Genomic DNA, 17,448 nt, shown 5'->3' on the forward strand with positions numbered 1-17,448 from the left:
CTCCCAGACAGGTGCTTTTTCGACTAGGCCAGGCTGCTTCCCTAATAACAAATCTCTCACACCTATTCCATTGGAGGCAACATGAGACACTAAGTTAATTAATAATGACCTTTATTAAGCACTGATTATGTGATTAGGACAGGGGTGTATATGACAGATGAGGCAGAATCTTGGACCTAGGCCAGGCTCACAGTCTAAGAAGGAGGGTGAACAGATGTCTCATCCACCCCTAGACTGTAATAATAATAATAATGTTGGTATTTGTTAAGCGCTTACTATGTGCCGAGCACTGTTCTAAGCGCTGGGGTAGACATAGGGGAATCAGGTTGTCCCACGTGGGGCTCACAGTCTTAATCCCCATTTTACAGATGAGGGAACTGAGGCACAGAGAAGTTATAAGCTTGTTGTGGGCAGGGAACATGTCTCCCAACTCTGTTGTACTCTCCCAAGTGTTTAGTGCAGTGTTCTGCATGCAGTAAGCACTTAATAAATATGATTGGTTTTTATGGCTGTGGTTCAGATGCACAGACAGGTTAAATGATGTGCCCAAGGTCATGCATTAGGCTAGTGGCAGAACCGGGGCTAGAATATGGGTTTTGTTTTTCCACCAGACCATGCTGCCTGTCTTGCATGAAAATTCCAGAAAGATGTGTGTTTCTGCTACAGAGCAACGCCACACATGATTAGAACAAGAAATGTAAAAGCCCACATGAGCAAATAAAATAAATTTGCTCCTTGTGATAAAAAATTGGGAATCAGGATAATCAAATTATGATTCTTACTGTGGTATATTCAAGTGCTTACTGTATATCAAGCCCTGTTCTATGAGCTGGGGTAGATACACTTTTAATCAGGGCTGACCTAGTTCCCGTCCCACACGGGGCTCACAGTCTAAGCAGGAGGGAGAACAGCCTTTTAATCCCCATTTTACAGATGAGGAAACTGAGTCACAGAGCAGTTAAGGGAATTGCCTCACACAGCAGGCAACTGGCAGAGCCAGTATTAGACCCAAAATCAAATCTGGATTTATGCCACCAGAAGTGAATCTGTTCTCCAGTCTGAGATTTGACCTCGATGCAGTAGACTATAAAAAATACAATAATATCTCAGAGTAGAAAGAACCAGTATGACCTAGTGGAGGAAGCATGGGCCTGAGCGTCAGAGGATCTGGGTTCTAATCCCAGCTCTGCCACAAGTCTTTAAGTGACTTTGGGCAAGTCGCTTCACTTTTGTGCCTCAGTTACTTCATCTGTAAAATGGGGATTAAAAAGGTGAGCCCTACGTGGGACATGGACCGTGTCAAACTTGTTTATCTTGTATCTACCTTAGTGCTTAGTATAGTGCCTGGCACATAGCACTTGACAAATACCTCTTTTTTTTAATCATTTTTTTTTTTAAAGAAAGGATCATTAAGGAAGTAGAGACCCAGGTTGGAGCTTTGAGAATTTCTTAAGAAGAATCTAAATTGCACTTTTTCTAAGTGTCTCCCCATCTAGACTATAAACTTGTCACGAACAGGGCACCACCTCTGTTGTACTGTCCTCTCCCGAGGGTTTAGTACAGTGCTCTGCATACAGTAACCACTCAATAAACACCACTGACTGATTGATTTCCTTGAAGTGGCTGGCTATTTTTCCCAAACGGTGTTAAAAATGCATCATGAATGACAGTATTTCTTACTTACTAGATCGGTAGGTATGAGTCTGATGAGGGAAGACACAAAGGCAGCCAAAGGAGAATCCTGGTCGCTTGCCATGAAGTGGGTAATTTCAGTCTTGGGAAGAGAAGTTGAAAATGCAAGCATTCATTTCGTCTGACAGAATAAAATGGGTCTGGGCCAGAGATGGAGACGATCTGGACGTGAAAAGCTCAGGAATTCTATCGCCGGCATCTGAATGCTGAGCAGGAAGGGATCTACCACTTTTATCTTCAAAGGGCTTTGCAAATATTAATGATTTCCTTCTCCAAAACCTCCCTTCCCAACTGCCTTCCCCTTTAAGAAAGGTAAGGATCTGTTTCTCCTCTAAAGGAAGCATTTTTCTTCTCTTAAAGAGATGTATTTTTTAAGGGAGCGGTTTAGCTAGGATTGTGGTGATGGGCACCTGGAGAAGCAAAGTTTAATATATATTCGGCGCCTCCTGTGTGCTAAGTACTGTACTAAGCACAAGGGAACAAATACCTGAATGAGGATTAGACATGGGCCCTGGCCTCTCCAAGGGGCTCGCAATCAAAGAATAGAGGGGAAGATGAATCAATTAATCAGTCAAATTTGAGTGATTACTGTGCTGAGCACTGTGCTAAGTGCTTGGGAGAGTGCAGTATATTACAGAGTTGGTAGATATGTTCCCTGACCATAAGGAACTTAAGAGTCTAGAAGTAAAAGGCCAAGAAACAATTAAAAAACAAACAAACCCAAGAATACTGTAAAAGACAAGAACAGGTTCAGTAGGGACAATAGAGTACTGAGTCTACAGGAGGAATATGTTAATGAGTCAGTTCATCAGTGGTATAATACAGTTTTTTTAATGGCATTTGCCAAGGGTTTACTATGAGCCAGGCACTATACTAAGCACTGGGATAGGTACACACTAATCAGGTTGGACACGGTCCCAGTCCCACATAAAGCTCACAACCTCAACCCCCATTTTATAGAAGAGGTAACTGAGGCCTAGAGAAGTGACCTGCCCAAGGTCACACAGCAGACAAGCGGCAGAGCTGGGATTAGGACCGAGGTCCTTCTGACTCCCAGCCCTGTGCTCTATCCACTAGGCCACACTGCTCCAATAGGATTGGTAGACATGAGGCCTGCTCATAACCGCTCAGATTCGATAACCATCCCAGCCCCAACCCCAACAGTTGTGAACTCCGTGAGGGACAGAAATTGGGTCCACCTTAATTTGTATCTACCCCAGCGCTTAGAACAGCATTTGACACACAGTGAGTGTTTAACAAGCACCCAAAAACCCCCCCAAACACTATAAGTTGGGAAGACCTGTACTTAGAATGGTGCTCTGCACACAGTAAGTGCTGAATAAATATGATTGATTGATCGGTTGCTATTGCTTGAGGGACTGGCAACTAAGTTTGGGGAAGCAGACAGAGCTTCTACAGAGATTAGCTAATTGTCACTTCCCTTTTAAGTAACACTCCTTGGGGTGGTGTTGACTAATTAAAATTAAGTTCTCGATAGTAATAAAATGATATTTGTTATCCTTTAAGAGCTCGATATTCCCCCCACCTTCAGGTCCATAGCACCTATATCCATATCCATAGTTTATTCATATTAACGTCTACCTCTCCCTCTAGATGGTAAACTCTGTGTGGGCAGGGAATAGGCTTACCAATTTGGGGGGGGGAGGGCGGGCCACAGTTAATGGTATTTAAGGCTTACTATGTGCCAGGCAGTGTACTAAGCGCTGGGGAAGATGTAAGATAATCAGGTTGGACATAATCTCTTTCCCACATAGGGCTCACAGTCTTAATCCCCATTTTACAGATGAGATAACTGAGGCATAGGAAAGTGAACCAACTTGCCCAAGGTAACACCGCAAGTAGTGGAGCTGGGATAAGAATCAATCAATGTTATTTATTGAGCACTTACTATTTAGTAATAATGTTGGTATTTGTTAAGCACTTACTATGTACAGAGCACTGTTCTAAGCACTGGGGGAGATGCAGGGTAATCAGGTTGTCCCATGTGAGGCTCACAGTCTCAATCCCCATTTTAAAGATGAGGTAACTGAGGCACAGAGAAGTTAAGTAACTTGCCCACAGTCACACAGCTGACAAGTGGCAGAGCTGGGATTCGACCCATGTCCTCTGACTCCCAAGTCCCTACTCCAGTGAGCACTGTACTAAGTGCTTAGTAGAGTACAATAGAATTAGCGGACCCGATCCCTGCCCACAACGAGCTTTCAGTCTTAGAGAGGAGACAGACATGGATAGAAATAAATAACTTCATATAAATAATGTTAGAACACAGGCCCTTCTGACTCCCAGGCCTGTGCTCTATCCACTAGATCACGCTGCTGTTCTTCACCTAAGCATCAGGTTCCTCAAATTAAAGGTTTACAAGACAGTAGTATTCTTGAAAGACAAGAATTTGCTGTGATTATTACCTCCACATTCTTTAACTCCCTCATTTGTGCCACCCTGGAATCATTCTTAAAATGCAGCAATCAGTAGAATCACAAGCAGAGCACGGTAATAAGCAGTTGAGAGAGTCCAGTAGAATAGGCAGCAGCAGAAGCAAGCAGCATGGCCTTGTAGAAAGAGCACAGGGCTGGAAGTCAGGAGACCTGGGTTTTAATCCCAGCTCCACCACTTGCCTGCTGTGTGACTTTGGGCTAGTTACTTCACTTGTCTTAGTTTCCTTCTCTGTAAAATAGTCAATCACTACCTGTCCCCCCTCTCCTACTTAGACTGTGAGGCCCTCGTGGGACAGGGACTATGTCTTATTTGACCTACATGTAATAAATTCTTAATAAATTCCACAATTATCAGCAGTAGTAGACAAGATCCTTGCCTCCTAGGAGTTTACAATCTAGCAAGGAGTTTACTGTAAGCTCATTGGGAGGGAATGTGTCCGCTTTATTGTTGTATTGTACTCTTCTAAGTGCTTAGTTTAGTGCTCTGCACACAGTAAGTTCTCAAATACAATTGACCGACAACAGTGCCGCTATAACCAATAGCCAATGTATCAGTTTTGGAGCTAAGTTCTCTCTTTTTTAAAATGATATTTGTTAAGCCTTTACTATGTGCCAGACATTGTACTAAGCGCTAGGTAAATACAAGCTAATCAGGTTGGACGCAGTCCATGTCCCACGTGGGGCTCACAGATTTACTCCCCATTTTACAGGTGAGGTAACTGAGGTCCAGAGAAGTGAATTGACTTGCCCAAGATCCTGTAGCAGACAAATGGCAGAGCGAGGATTAGAACCCAGGTCCTTCTGACTCCCAGGCCCCTGATCTTTCCACTAGGTCATGCTGCCTCTTCAGCTCAGATCCTCTTTCTGGGATGTTAACATGAGGCAGCTGCAAGGAGGAGGCAAAAAATAAAATTTCAAAGATGTGTTGAAGGGCAATGTTAGATTGATAAAGTGCCAACTCCGGGTGTGGGGGCGGTAGTGGCAGATAGAGCATCCTAGCGTGTGGTTATCAGTGCGGTCGAAGACAGCAGAATAGGAAGTGCTAACAAACACCATGGAAAAAAAAAAGAATGGAGAGGAAAAAGGGAAGAGAGAGGGCAAAGAAGAGGAGGAGGGTAGAGAGGATGAAGCAGGGGATAGAGAGGGGGTGAGTAGGAAGGAGTGGCACAGAGGATGATGAAAAGGAAAAAGAACAGAAAGAAAAAGGAAGGTGAGGAGAAAGATGGCAAGAACTAGATAAGAAAAAGGCAAGGGGGGGGGGGGGGACAGAGGAAACACAGGAAAAGCGGGGAGGGGGTTGGCAGGTAGGACAATGGCCCAAGACCCTAAACACTAAGCTGATCTCCATTTCACCTGTCCAGAATGCCACCTGAGAAGTTCTGTGTGTCTCCCACTATGAGGCTTGGCTGGACCATTTAATTCTCTAGACTGTAAACTCTCTTTATATATATATATGGTATTTGTTAAGCATTTACGTGCCTGACACTGTACTAAGCACTGGGGTAGATACAAGCTAATAGTAATAATAATAACTGTGGTATTTAAGTGCCTACTATGTAATAATAATGTTGGTATTTGTTAAGCACTTACTATGTGCTGGGGGAGATACAGGGTAATCAGGTTGTCCCACGTGAGGCTCACAGTTAATCCCCATTTTACAGATGAGGTAACTGAGGCACAGAGAAATGAAGTGACTTGCCCACAGTCACACAGCTGACAAGTGGCAGAGCTGGGAGTCGAACCCATGACCTCTGACTCCGAAGCCCAGACTCTTTCCACTGAGCCACGCTGCTTCCCCTATGTACCAAGCACTGGGGTAGGTACAAAGTAATCAGGTGAGACACAGTCCCTGTTCCACATGGAGGATCTAGGCTTAATCCCCATTTTACAGATGAGGTAAATGAGGTGCAGAGAAGTGAAGTGACTTGCTCAAGGTCACCCAGCAGACAAGGGGCAGAGTCAGGATTAGAACCCAGGTGCTTCTGACTCCCAGGCCCATGCTCTATCCGCATGCTGCTTCCCCTTGAGGGCCGGGAACATGTCTACCAACTCTGCTGTATACTGTTTTTTCAAGCACTTAGTATAGATCTCTGCATATAGTAAGTACTCAATAAATACCATTGATTGATTGAATAATGATGGTGTCTTTAAAAGCTGCATGTGCTAAGCCCCAGTGTAGTTACAAGAGAAGTAGGTCAGACACAATTCCTGTACCACTTGGGACATTTAAGGATCAAAACTACTGTCCTGGCAACTTCTCTAGACTGTAGACTCACTGAGGACAAGGAATGTGTCCACTGCCTCTCTTATTTTGTACTCTCCCAAGCGCTTAGAACAGTGCTCTGCACACAGTAAGCACTCAGTAAATATCACTGATTGATTCGGTTCCCCCAGCCACCCCCAACCAGGATCTATCCTGGGTGTCCCTTGCCTTCTGCTGGTCCTGAGGGAGGAGAAAGGAAGTAGCGTGGCCTAGTGAATAGAGCAGGGGCCTGGGAGTCAGGAGGACCCGGATTCTAATCCTGCCTCCACCACTTGGCTGCTGTGTGACCTTGGGCAAGTCGCTTCACTTCTCGTGCCTCAGTTACCTCATCTGTAAAATGGGGATGAAGACCGTGAGTCCTATAAGGGACAGGGACTGTGTCCAACCCAATTAGCTTGTATATACGCCAGTGGATACAAGTACCTGGAGGATTGTACGGTGCCTGGTACATAGTAAGTGCTTATCAAATGCTGTTATTTTTAGTAAAGGGAGGAGTAACAAACTGCAACACTTTACCTCATGCTGACCACAAATTCGATGGAATCAAACATTGCTCTTTAATGCCTTTTTAAAAAAAACCAGCAGCCCAGAGAAGCCATTGGACAGCTATATGATAAAATCGCCTTCAAAGTTTTCTTAACAGAAAGTAAGTCAATTAGTTCAAAATGTGGGTTAGTGCTTCTGGGTATTTGAAAGGGGGATATTCTTTTCTTTAGTTCATTTATAAATACAGCCACAGGGCAAGAAAATAACTAATTTTCAGCAAATCTGCAGAATTGGTGCAGTATTGCGTGATAAGTTGGTGTGCTGTGCCACCTATATCTTCAGACCGGTCGAGACATTTCCCCAAACTTGCCAGAAGTTTCCACTTTAACTCCTTTCTGTCTTTTCTTTCCTTTCTTTCTTCCTTTTGTTCTATGTTCTAAGCACTGGGGCAAATAAAAGATAATCAGTTTGGAGACAGTCCATGTCCCACATGGGGCTCAAGTCTTAATCCCCATTTTACAGATGAGGTAACTGAGGCACAGAGAAGTGAAGTGACCTGCCCACAAAGATGAGTGGCGGAGCTGGGATTAGAACCCAGGTCCTCTGACTCCCACGCCTATGCTCTTTTCACTAGGCCATGCTTCTAATTAATTAATTAAGCTCCCTCCAAAACCCCTCATCTTCCCTCTACCTCCCTTCCTGAGCCCTGCTGACCTCACCACCTAGTTGGCTGGAGAAAACAGAAACTATCAGATAGCAATTTCACAAAGTCCTTTTAGGAGAAGCAGCATGGTGCAGTGGATAGAGCACGGGGCCTGGGAATCAGAAGGTCATGGGTTCTAATCCCTGCTCCGCGACTTGTCTGCTGTGTGACCCCAAGCAAGTGACTTCACTTTCCTGTGCCTCAGTTACCTCTTCTGAAAAATGGGGATTGAGACTGTGAGCCCCATGTGGGACAGGGACCGTGTCCAACCTGATTTGCTTTGTATCCAGGGACTGCGTCCAATTTGATTTGGGTGTATCCACCTCAGTGCTGACTACAGTGCCTGGCACATAGTAAGTGCTCTACAAATACCATCATCATCATTATTATTCTCACAACTCTACATCTCCTTCTTCTTCTGATTTCTCCTTCCCAGCTGTTTCAGAGGATCTTCTACCTGCTCTCTCCACCTACACCCTCCCTCTGCACCTCTGACCCATCCCCTCTTATCTCGAAGAAGTTACTCCCACTCTCTTCCCCTTCCTTACCATTAAAATGTCTGTTATTGTACTCTTCCAAGCGGTTAGTAGTGCTCTACACACCGTAAGCTCTCAATATGATTGACTGACTGACCTTGAGACTCTCCCCCTCAGATGACCCTATCCCCTCTTAATTACTATAATAATAATGATAGGTAAGCACTTACTATGGCCAGGCACTATATTAAGCCTTCACACTCAAGTCTCCCAGTTCCTGAAGAGGCCGTCTCTTGATTCCACAACCCACTGTGGCTAGCACCCTGTCTCGCCCCTCCTGTCCTCCTGCCTTAACGAAGTGAAGTATATAGTAAGCACTGCTGTGCACATAGTAAGCACTCGATAAATACCATTGATGGATTGACTGAATACTCCCACTGCTTTTTTTTTAATGATATTTAAGACACTATGTTCCTGGCACTGGGGTAGATACAAGGTAATCAATCATTCATCGAGTGTTTACTGTGTGCAGAGCACGGTCCTAAGTGTTCGTGTTGGACACAGTCCCTGTCCTAGGTGGGGCTCGTAGTCTCAATCCCCATTTTATAGATGAAGTCACTGAAGCTCAGAGAAGTGAAGTGACTTTCCCGAGCTCACACAGTAGACAAGTGGAGGAGTTGGGATTAGAACGCCAGGGCCTTCTGACTCCTAGACTTGTGCCATACCACTTCTCATTTCCTCTCCACCAATAATTCTCAACTTGACCTAGTGAAGTCGGGTTTCCACCTGCCTTGGATCAGGTGTTGTTTAGTTTTTATGCTTAAATACCCTCACGATTCCTATTGAATTTTATCCTCCTTATGTTTTGCCTGGATGTCCAGGCTGGGGTTTCTGTGGCCTAGTGGAAAGAGCCTGGGCCTGGGAGTCGGCGCTTAGTACAGCGTCTGATACGTAGTCAGTGCTTAACAAACACCGTTTAAAAAAAATCATAATTAGCTGGTTCCATTTGTGAGGGAATAAAAGGGGCAGCAGACGCCCTTCCAGTCCACAGGGGGTTTACAGTTGAACAGGGGAGACAGACATTGAAATAATTTACAAATAGGAGGAAGAGTGCTGACACAGAAGAATCTGGAAATTGAGAGACACAAATTGGAGAAGAATGCAAAAGTGCTGAGATGATATCAGGGAGGATATGACCCAGGGAGAAGAAAAATTAATCAGGATGGGATTTCAAAAGGGCTTTGAAGCCAGGAGTAAATCTTTATCTTTATGGTACTTATGTGCTTCTAGGTGTCACACACTGTTCTAAGTGCTGGGGATAGACACAAGGTCAGGTCGGACACAGTCCCTTTCCCACATAGGGCTTACGGTCGTAGGGGGGAGGGAGAACACCCATTATACAGGTGAGGAAACTGAGGCACAGAGTCAGAAAGGGAAGATTTCTATTTTCAGTCAGTCACACTGAAATCAGCACTGGAGAGAGGCCAGCATAACAATATGACAGACACCTTCAGTCCCTGCCCACAACGAGCGTAGAGTCTAGAGGGGGAGACAAGCATTAATATAAATAAAATTACAGATATATGCATAAGTGCCGTGGGGCTGGGAGGGGTGTTGAATAAAGGGAGCGAGTCAAAGTGATGCAGAAGGGAGAGGGAGAAGAGAAAAGGCGGGCTTAGTTAGGGAAAGCCTCTTGGAGATGTGCCGTCAAGTAAAGTGACTTGCCCAAGGTCACTCAGCTAGCAATTGGCAGCCCAGGTCCCCTGACTCCCAGGCCCATGGTCTCTCTGCTAAGCCTTGCTGCTTCTGGACAAAACAATTACTGTAGTTCCCGTCGCACGTTTGGATGCCTACAGGAATACAGGATAGACTCTTTAGTTGGCAGAAAACGCCCTGGTAAATATCAGGTAAATATCTGAGCACAGTCACTTTCTACACTGTTTATGCACTGTCAGCTGGATTCTCCTCCCAGTGCCCGGAAGCAAAGGCATTCCCCGGAATTCTGCCCTGTCTGTGGTGGCTGGAAAAGAACTTTTCCCTCACATCATTATCATCAGACGCTATTTATCGTCTGTATTCCTCGGTCACTGCGGTAGAGAGAGCCCTGAAATAGGGGTCTGGGCGTCAGTCAATCAATCATTTATCTTTGTATGTATTTACTTGGCATAGTAATCAAGTGATGGTATTTATTGAGCGCTTTCTAGGTGCAGAGCACTGTTCTAAGCGCTTGGGAGAGAACAGTTTAACAGAGTTGGGGGACACGTTCCCTGCCCATAATGAGTTTCCAGTCTTGAGGGGGCAACAGAGATGAATATGAATAAAAGGTCCAATGCAAGCATGGTGTAGTGGATAGAGCACGGGCCTGAAAGTCAGAAGGTGTTTGGGTTCTAATCCTAGGTCGGTCACTCATCCGCTGTGTGGCCGTGGGCAAGTCACTTCACTTCTCTGGGCCTCAGTTCCCTCATCTGTAAAATGGGGATTGAGACTGCGAGCCCCTAGTGGGTCAGGGACTGTGTTCAACGTGATTTGCTTGAATCTACCCCACCCCAGGGCCTGGCCCACAGTAAGAACTTAATAAATACCACCGTCATCATCATCATCATCATTATCATGAGTACTGTTAATAAAGATGTAATCTCTGCCCTGAAGGGCAGGAGAACCTGCTTTGATTCAGCACCGACTGGTCACTGTGCCTTGAATGAAAGACTCAAAGTACAAAACACGGAGCTCACACTCTAAATGGTGGAGACAGACATAAAGTGATTTATAGAGGAATCCAAACCAAGTAACTGGATATCCATCAGTCCATCAGGGTTATTTACTGAGCGCTCGGCGAGGGCCGAGGACTGTCCTTAGCACTCGGGAGAGGACAAGTACAACAGAATTAGCAGACCCGCTTCCTTCCCATAACGCTATACAATGAAAAGATGCGTAAGTGCTGAGGATGGGAATAGAGTGCCTAAGTGCTAGAGATGATTGATGGGTTTAGATGAGTTGGGATGCTGGGAATTAATTGGGGAAAGCACTTTGGAAGAGCAGCCCTTTCAGGAGGAATGTGAATCTGACGAGAGCTATGGTCGACTGGGTGGAGGGAGGCAGGCGGGGAAATAAAGAGAATCAGAGAGCGGGGGAGGGCCGAGAGCGACCCAGAGTCGGAAAGTTCACTTGGGAGGAATGAAGAGAGGGGGTTGGGAAATAGCGGATGAGGAGAGCAGATATGTGAAGTAGGGATGAGTGGCCTTGAGGCCAACGGGGAGGACTTTTCTGCCTGATAGAGAAACTGGGCCTTAGCGGAGGCGCTCGCGGAGCAGAAAGCTTGGCCGAGCGGTAAAATGATCCATGCGGCCTTAGAGGGGAGAGGCTGGAGGCAGGGAGAGAGAGAGTGTCGAGGGGATATCAGGATTAATTTAAAAGCTTCGAGGAGAAAATTCTCTGTTGACGAAAACCTATCACCGGGCTCATGCACTTGTATTTATTGAACGCTTACGGTATGCAGAGCACTGTACTCAGCGCCTGGGAAAGTGTCAGCTGTGTGATTGCGGGCAAGTCACTTAACTTCTCTGTGCCTCAGTTACCTCATCTGTAAAATGGGGTTTTAACTGTGAGCCTCACATGGGACAACCTGATTACCCTGTATCTACCCTAGCGCTTAGAACAGTGCTCTGCACATAGTAAGCGCTTAAATACCAACATTATTATTACAATCCACCAACAGAGACAATCCCTGCCCTCGACGGGCTCACAGTCTGGAGGGGGGGGGGTAGACAGGCACCGATACAAGTAGACAGCAATATTAAATAAAAAGACAGAGATGGACATAAGTGCAATGGGGTGGGGAGGGGTGGAAGAGCAAAGGGAGCGCGTCCGGGTGATACGGAAGGGAGTGGGAGATGACGTGGCTCAGTGGAAAGAGCACGGGCTTGGGAGTCAGAGGTCATGGGTTCTAATTCTGGCTCCGCCGCTTGTCAGCTGTGTGACTTTGGTCAAGTCACAACTTCTCTGTGCCTCAGTTACTTCATCTGTCAAATGGGGATTAATACTGTGAGCCCCACGTGGGACAACCTGATCACCTTGTATCCCCCCCAGCGCTTAGAACAGTGCTTTGCACATAGGAAATGCTTAATGCCATCATCATTATTATTATTAATAAATGCCATCATTATTATCATTATTATAAGGAAAAGCGGGGCTTAGTCTGAGAAGGCCTCTTGGAGGAGATGTGCTTTCAGGAAGGGCTTGAAGGGGATGGGGGGAGAGTAATTGGGGATGAGGTTCCTGCAGCGTGCAAAATTCAAAAATGTAAATATCAACAGGCCTTTGAAAACTCTCTGTGGAATGGTTCTGGAAGCAAAGCTTGGCTCAGTCATTTGGTCCTAAAGAAGCAGTCCAATCCACCGCTGAAATAAAGCCCAGTGCCACAAGAACTGACTTGGCGTGGCCCAGTGGCAAGAGATCGTGGGTTCTAATCCTGACTCCGTCTGCTCTGGGACCTTGGGCAAGTCCAAAGTGAGGGCAAAAAGTGAGGTTACTCTGGGCCTCGGTTACCTCATCCGTAAATTGGGGCTGGAGACCGGGAGCCCCACGTGGGACAACCTGATTACCCAGTATCTACCCCAGCGCTTAAAACAGTGCTTGGCACATAGGAAGCGCTTAAGGAATACCATCATCAGTCGCTGCCGCTGCTTAGTATGTGCAGAGCGCTTGGGAGAGTAAAACAGCGCTCAGTACCATCCTTAGTACGTTCCCTGTCTACGGGGAGCCGGGCAGGCGTCGTATACAGCGCCGACACGAATAAAGTAGGCCAACGCCCGCACTTCAGCACATAGTCATAATCAAAGTAGACAACTCGTGTGCCTCGCTCCTAGGCTGAATAAACTAGCACAAAGCCAGCTCTGTTGACATTTCTCATTCGGGATTAAAGGAGGGCCGTCCTGTAGGATGCCTTTGAGAGATGATTGCTTTGGAAATGTGCGAGCTTAAAAAGAACTCAGTTGTCGTCGTCGTCGTCAAAAAAGAAAATCACATTTTTCTGATGTCAGCAAAAAAAAAAAAGTCATCGCTGCTTGGCTTCTCTGAGTGTCCAAACAGGTGCATTCCCTTGGGCGAAAGGTGCGGCAAACTGACGTCGTTTATGTCCACGGTGCAAAGAGTTTTAAAGAAATCTTGCTTCTTTGGGGGTAGCCTTTTAGGGCTTGAGAGTCAGAGGTCATGGGTTCTAATCCCGGCTCCGCCGTTTGCCAGCTATTTGACTTTGGGCAAGTCACTTCACTTCTCGGTGCCTCATTTCCCCCATCTGTAAAATGGGGATTAAAACTGTGAGCCCCACGTGCGACAGCCTGATTACCTTGTATCCCCCCACCCCGGCGCTTAGAACAGTGCTTTGCACATAGTAAGCGCTCAACAAATGCCAACATTATAGAGAAGCAGCGTGGCTCAGTGGAAAGAGCAGGGCCTTAGGACTCGGAGGTCATGGGTTCTAATCCGGACTCTGCCACCTGTCAACTGTGTGATTTTGGGCAAGTCACTTCACTTCTCGGTGCCTCAGGTACCTCATCTGTAAAATGGGGATGAAGACTGTGAGCCTCACGCGGGACAACCTGATTACCTTCTGTCTACCCCCGCGTTTAGAGCAGTGCTTAACAAATGCCAACATTATTATTTCAGGAAACGTCGGGGAATAGCCGACCTCGAGCAGTCTCTTGGGCATGGGGAGGGCACTTCTCACTTGCCATTTAAGGGGAGCCCTGCAGGCTGGATCCGAGCACCCGCTTTTCCCGATGGAAGAGCCCGGGGAGGTTTTCCTGATCCTAGTTAGAGCCCCCGAGGTTTTTTTTATCATCATCATCATCATTATTATTATTATTTGCCTGCGTAGACTCGCCCCGGAGGTGTTTGCGTCTGGGAAAGCATACCCCAAAAAGAAAAATACTTTGAGCTCATTGTGGGCAGGGATTGTCTCTCTTTGTTGCTGAATGTTCCTTTCCAAGCGCTTAGTACAGTGCTCCGCACCCAATAAACGGCTCAATAAATAGGATTGAATGAATGAACATATATATATATATATATATTTTCTTTTCTGAAGATAGTTTGACGTCAGCAGGGAGCTGTTTTGGATTAGGCCGGTTGCCGGGGCTCCCCTTGGGGCGGGGGAATTCTTGGGCTCTTTGCCAGTGGGGGAGACGCCTCTGGGGGAGGGGGGGGGCGTCCAGCCCACCGTCGGGGCTGCCCGTGCTGGAGGCGGGTGGATGGAAGTGAGATTGATGGAGAGACGGGGAGATTTTATTAAGCATTGCTCCTGGGGAGCTAAAATGTTTCTTCTCCTTTGGGGGCCGGGATGGGGAAGGGGCAGCAGGTCCTGGCTTTGGGCCCGGTCGCCTGGGGTGCGGGTGGGGGTCGACCCCCGGCTCTGCCACTTGTCAGCTGGGTGACTGTGGGCAAGTCACTTCACTTCTCCGTGCCTCAATTCCCTCATCTGTAAAATGGGGATTAACTGGGAGCCTCACGTGGGACAACCTGATGACCCTGTATCTCCCCCAGCGCTTAGAACAGTGCTCTGCACATAGTAAGCGCGTAACAAATACCAACATTATTATTATTGTATCTCCCCCCAGCGCTTAGGACGGTGCTCGACACGTAGTAAGGGCTTAAGAAATGCCACCGCCCCCCCCCCCCCCCGAAAATCTGGGCCAGGACTGGATGGCAGCGTCCCCTCCCCCATCCTCCGGGGCTGGACCGAACTGGCCTGCAAAAGGGGGTCCTGGAAAACTTTTGTTTTCCCGGTTTGTGGGCGGACCCTCCACCCCTTCCCATAATCTCCCCCCCACCCAAAATAAAAAAACAAAACAAAACCCAGGGCAGGGCAAAATCCTGGTCCGGGCAGGGAGAAGGCCCGGGGTGGGGGGCGGCCAGGGCCTTGTGTGTGGCCGGGAGCCCCCTCCCAAAACCCTCCCCCAAACTCTCCCCCAAACCCGCGGGGGACGGAGGGGAGGGCCGCGGGTCCCGCTCCCTCCACAAGGGGGCGCTAGGAGGGCGGCCTCCCCCCCCCTCGGACCTCCCCCCTCCGGCCTCCCCCTTCGGGCCTCCACCCTTGGACCCTCATCCACCATCCTCTCCCACCGTCCTCCCCTCCCCCGGGCCTCCCCCCTGCGGCCTCCCCCCTCGCACCTCCCCCTCCGGCCTCCCCCCTCCGGCCTTCCCCCTCGGACCCCCATCCACCGTCCTCTCCCCACGGTCCTCCCTTCCGCGGGCCTCCCCCCTCGGGCCTCCATCCACCGTCCTCTCCCCACCGTCGTCCCCGCCCCGGGCCTCCACCAGCACCAGCGCCACGACGCCCCCGGCAGAACTAGCAGGGGGGTGGAGGGAAAAGCCGCCGCCAGTCCCGTCCCGTCCCGTCCCATCCCATCCCGTCCCGTCCCGTCCCATCCCATCCCGTCCCGTCCCATCCCATCCCATCCCATCCCATCCCATCCCTTCTCCCGTCCCGTCCCGTCCCTGTCCCGGGGCTGCGCCCTGTCCCGGGGCGTCCCGGGTCTGTCCCTGCCTCCTCCGCCCTGCTCATTTCCCCTCCTCCCGTCTGCGGTCCGGCCGGCCGGGGACGCTCCCCCGTCCGCACCGCCCCGGGACCCCCGCCCCGGGACGCCCCCGGACCCCCCGCCCGGACCCCCGGGATTCCCCCCGGCCTCCGGGGACGGGGCGATGCCGGGACGGGGCCAGGGGAGCCGAGCCTCGGGACCAAACCCTCCCCCTCCCCCTCCGACCCCCGACGACGCCGGGTAAGTTGGGGGGCTCCCACGCCCCCTCCCCTCCCCCCGCCTCGGGCATCCCTTCGACCGCCCCCCTCCCCTCCCACGGCCGCGAAGTTGGGTGGGCTCCCTCGCCCCCGCCTCGTTCATTGAGTATCTATTGAACGCCCACTATGTGCAGAGCACTGGACTAAGCGCTTGGAATGGACAATGGGTAATTAATAGGATTCCTCAGACATCCCTTAGATCGCCCAGGACCATCCCTCTCCTCTCCCACGGCCGGGAAGTTGGGTGGGCCCCCCCCGCCTCGTTCATTCATTGGAGAGTATCTATTGAGCGCCCACTATGAGCAGAGCACTGGACTAAGCGCTTGGAGTGGACAATGGGTATTAAATAGGATGGCTCGGACATCCCTTAGATCGCCCAGGACCATCCCTCTCCTTTCCCACGCCCGGGAAGTTGGGTGGGCCCCCCCGGGTGGGCCCCCCCCGCCTCGTTCATTCATTGGAGAGTATCTATTGAGCGCCCACTATGAGCAGAGCACTGGACTAAGCGCTTGGAGTGGACAATGGGTATTAAATAGGATGGCTCGGACATCCCTTAGATCGCCCAGGACCATCCCTCTCCTTTCCCACGCCCGGGAAGTTGGGTGGGCTCCACCGCCTCGTTCATTCATTCAAGAGTATGTATTGAGCGCCCACTATGTGCAGAGCACTGGACTAAGCGCTTGGAATGGACAATGGGGCAATAGAACAACAACAAAAAAATAAGACCACAGAATGAAGATCAGTAGAAGGAAAGAGATAGACGTCTTGTGGAGAAAATAAATAGGGTGATAAATAGGCTGGCTCGGGCATCCCTTAGACCGCCCAGGACCATCCCTCTCCCCTCCCACGGCCGGGAAGTTGGGTGGGCTCCCTCGCCCCCGCCTCGTTCATTGAGTATCTATTGAGCGCCGAGTCTGTGCAGAGCACTGCACTAAGCGCTCGGAATGGACAACGGGGCCACAGATAGAGACCATCCCCGCCCAACGACGGGCTCCCAGTCTGAGCGGGGGAGCCGGCCAAGCCAAACAGAACGAACAAACGAAAAAAAAGCACCACCACATCGTGAGCATCAGGGAGCTAGACGCCTTAGGGACAAAATAAAGGGGGTGAGAGAGGGAGGGTGGCTCGGGCGTCCCTTCCACCCCCCAGGACCATCCAGGCCGGGTAAGTGGGGTGGGGGTGGGGGGGTGGGGAAGCCCTCCCTCCCACCCCAAGTTTTTGGGTGGCCGAAAGTTTGGCAGGGCGGTGCGGGAGCTCATTCATTCGTTGAAGAGTATCTGTCGGGCGCCGTCTCTGTGCAGAGCACTGCACTAAGCGCTCGGAATGGACAACGGGGCCACGGATAGAGACCATCCCCGCCCAACGACGGGCTCCCAGTCTGAGCGGGGGAGCCGGCCAAGCCAAACAGAACGAACAAACGAAAAAAAAAAAAAAAGCACCACCACATCGTGAGCATCAGGGAGCTAGACGCCTTTAGGGACAAAACAGAGGGGGTGAGAGAGAGAGGATGGGTCGGGCGTCCCTTCCACCCCCCAGGACCATCCAGGCCGGGTAAGTGGGGTGGGGTGGGGTGGGGGGGGGGG

At 49.4% G+C, this 17,448-nt stretch overlaps 1 protein-coding gene across 1 annotated transcript in view; it reads left to right on the top strand.

The window, feature by feature from the left end:
- Positions 1-17,345: 17,345 nt before the first annotated feature.
- Positions 17,346-17,448, top strand: part of KCTD1 (potassium channel tetramerization domain containing 1) — a 102,150-nt gene continuing 102,047 nt past the window's right edge. The window contains exon 1 of the mRNA XM_029069476.2: positions 17,346-17,416. The gene's annotated coding sequence lies outside the window, so the exon portion shown is untranslated. The remainder of the gene's footprint in view (positions 17,417-17,448) is intronic.

Source organism: Ornithorhynchus anatinus, chromosome 7, assembly GCF_004115215.2.
Source record: "Ornithorhynchus anatinus isolate Pmale09 chromosome 7, mOrnAna1.pri.v4, whole genome shotgun sequence".
Lineage (NCBI taxonomy): Eukaryota > Metazoa > Chordata > Mammalia > Monotremata > Ornithorhynchidae > Ornithorhynchus > Ornithorhynchus anatinus.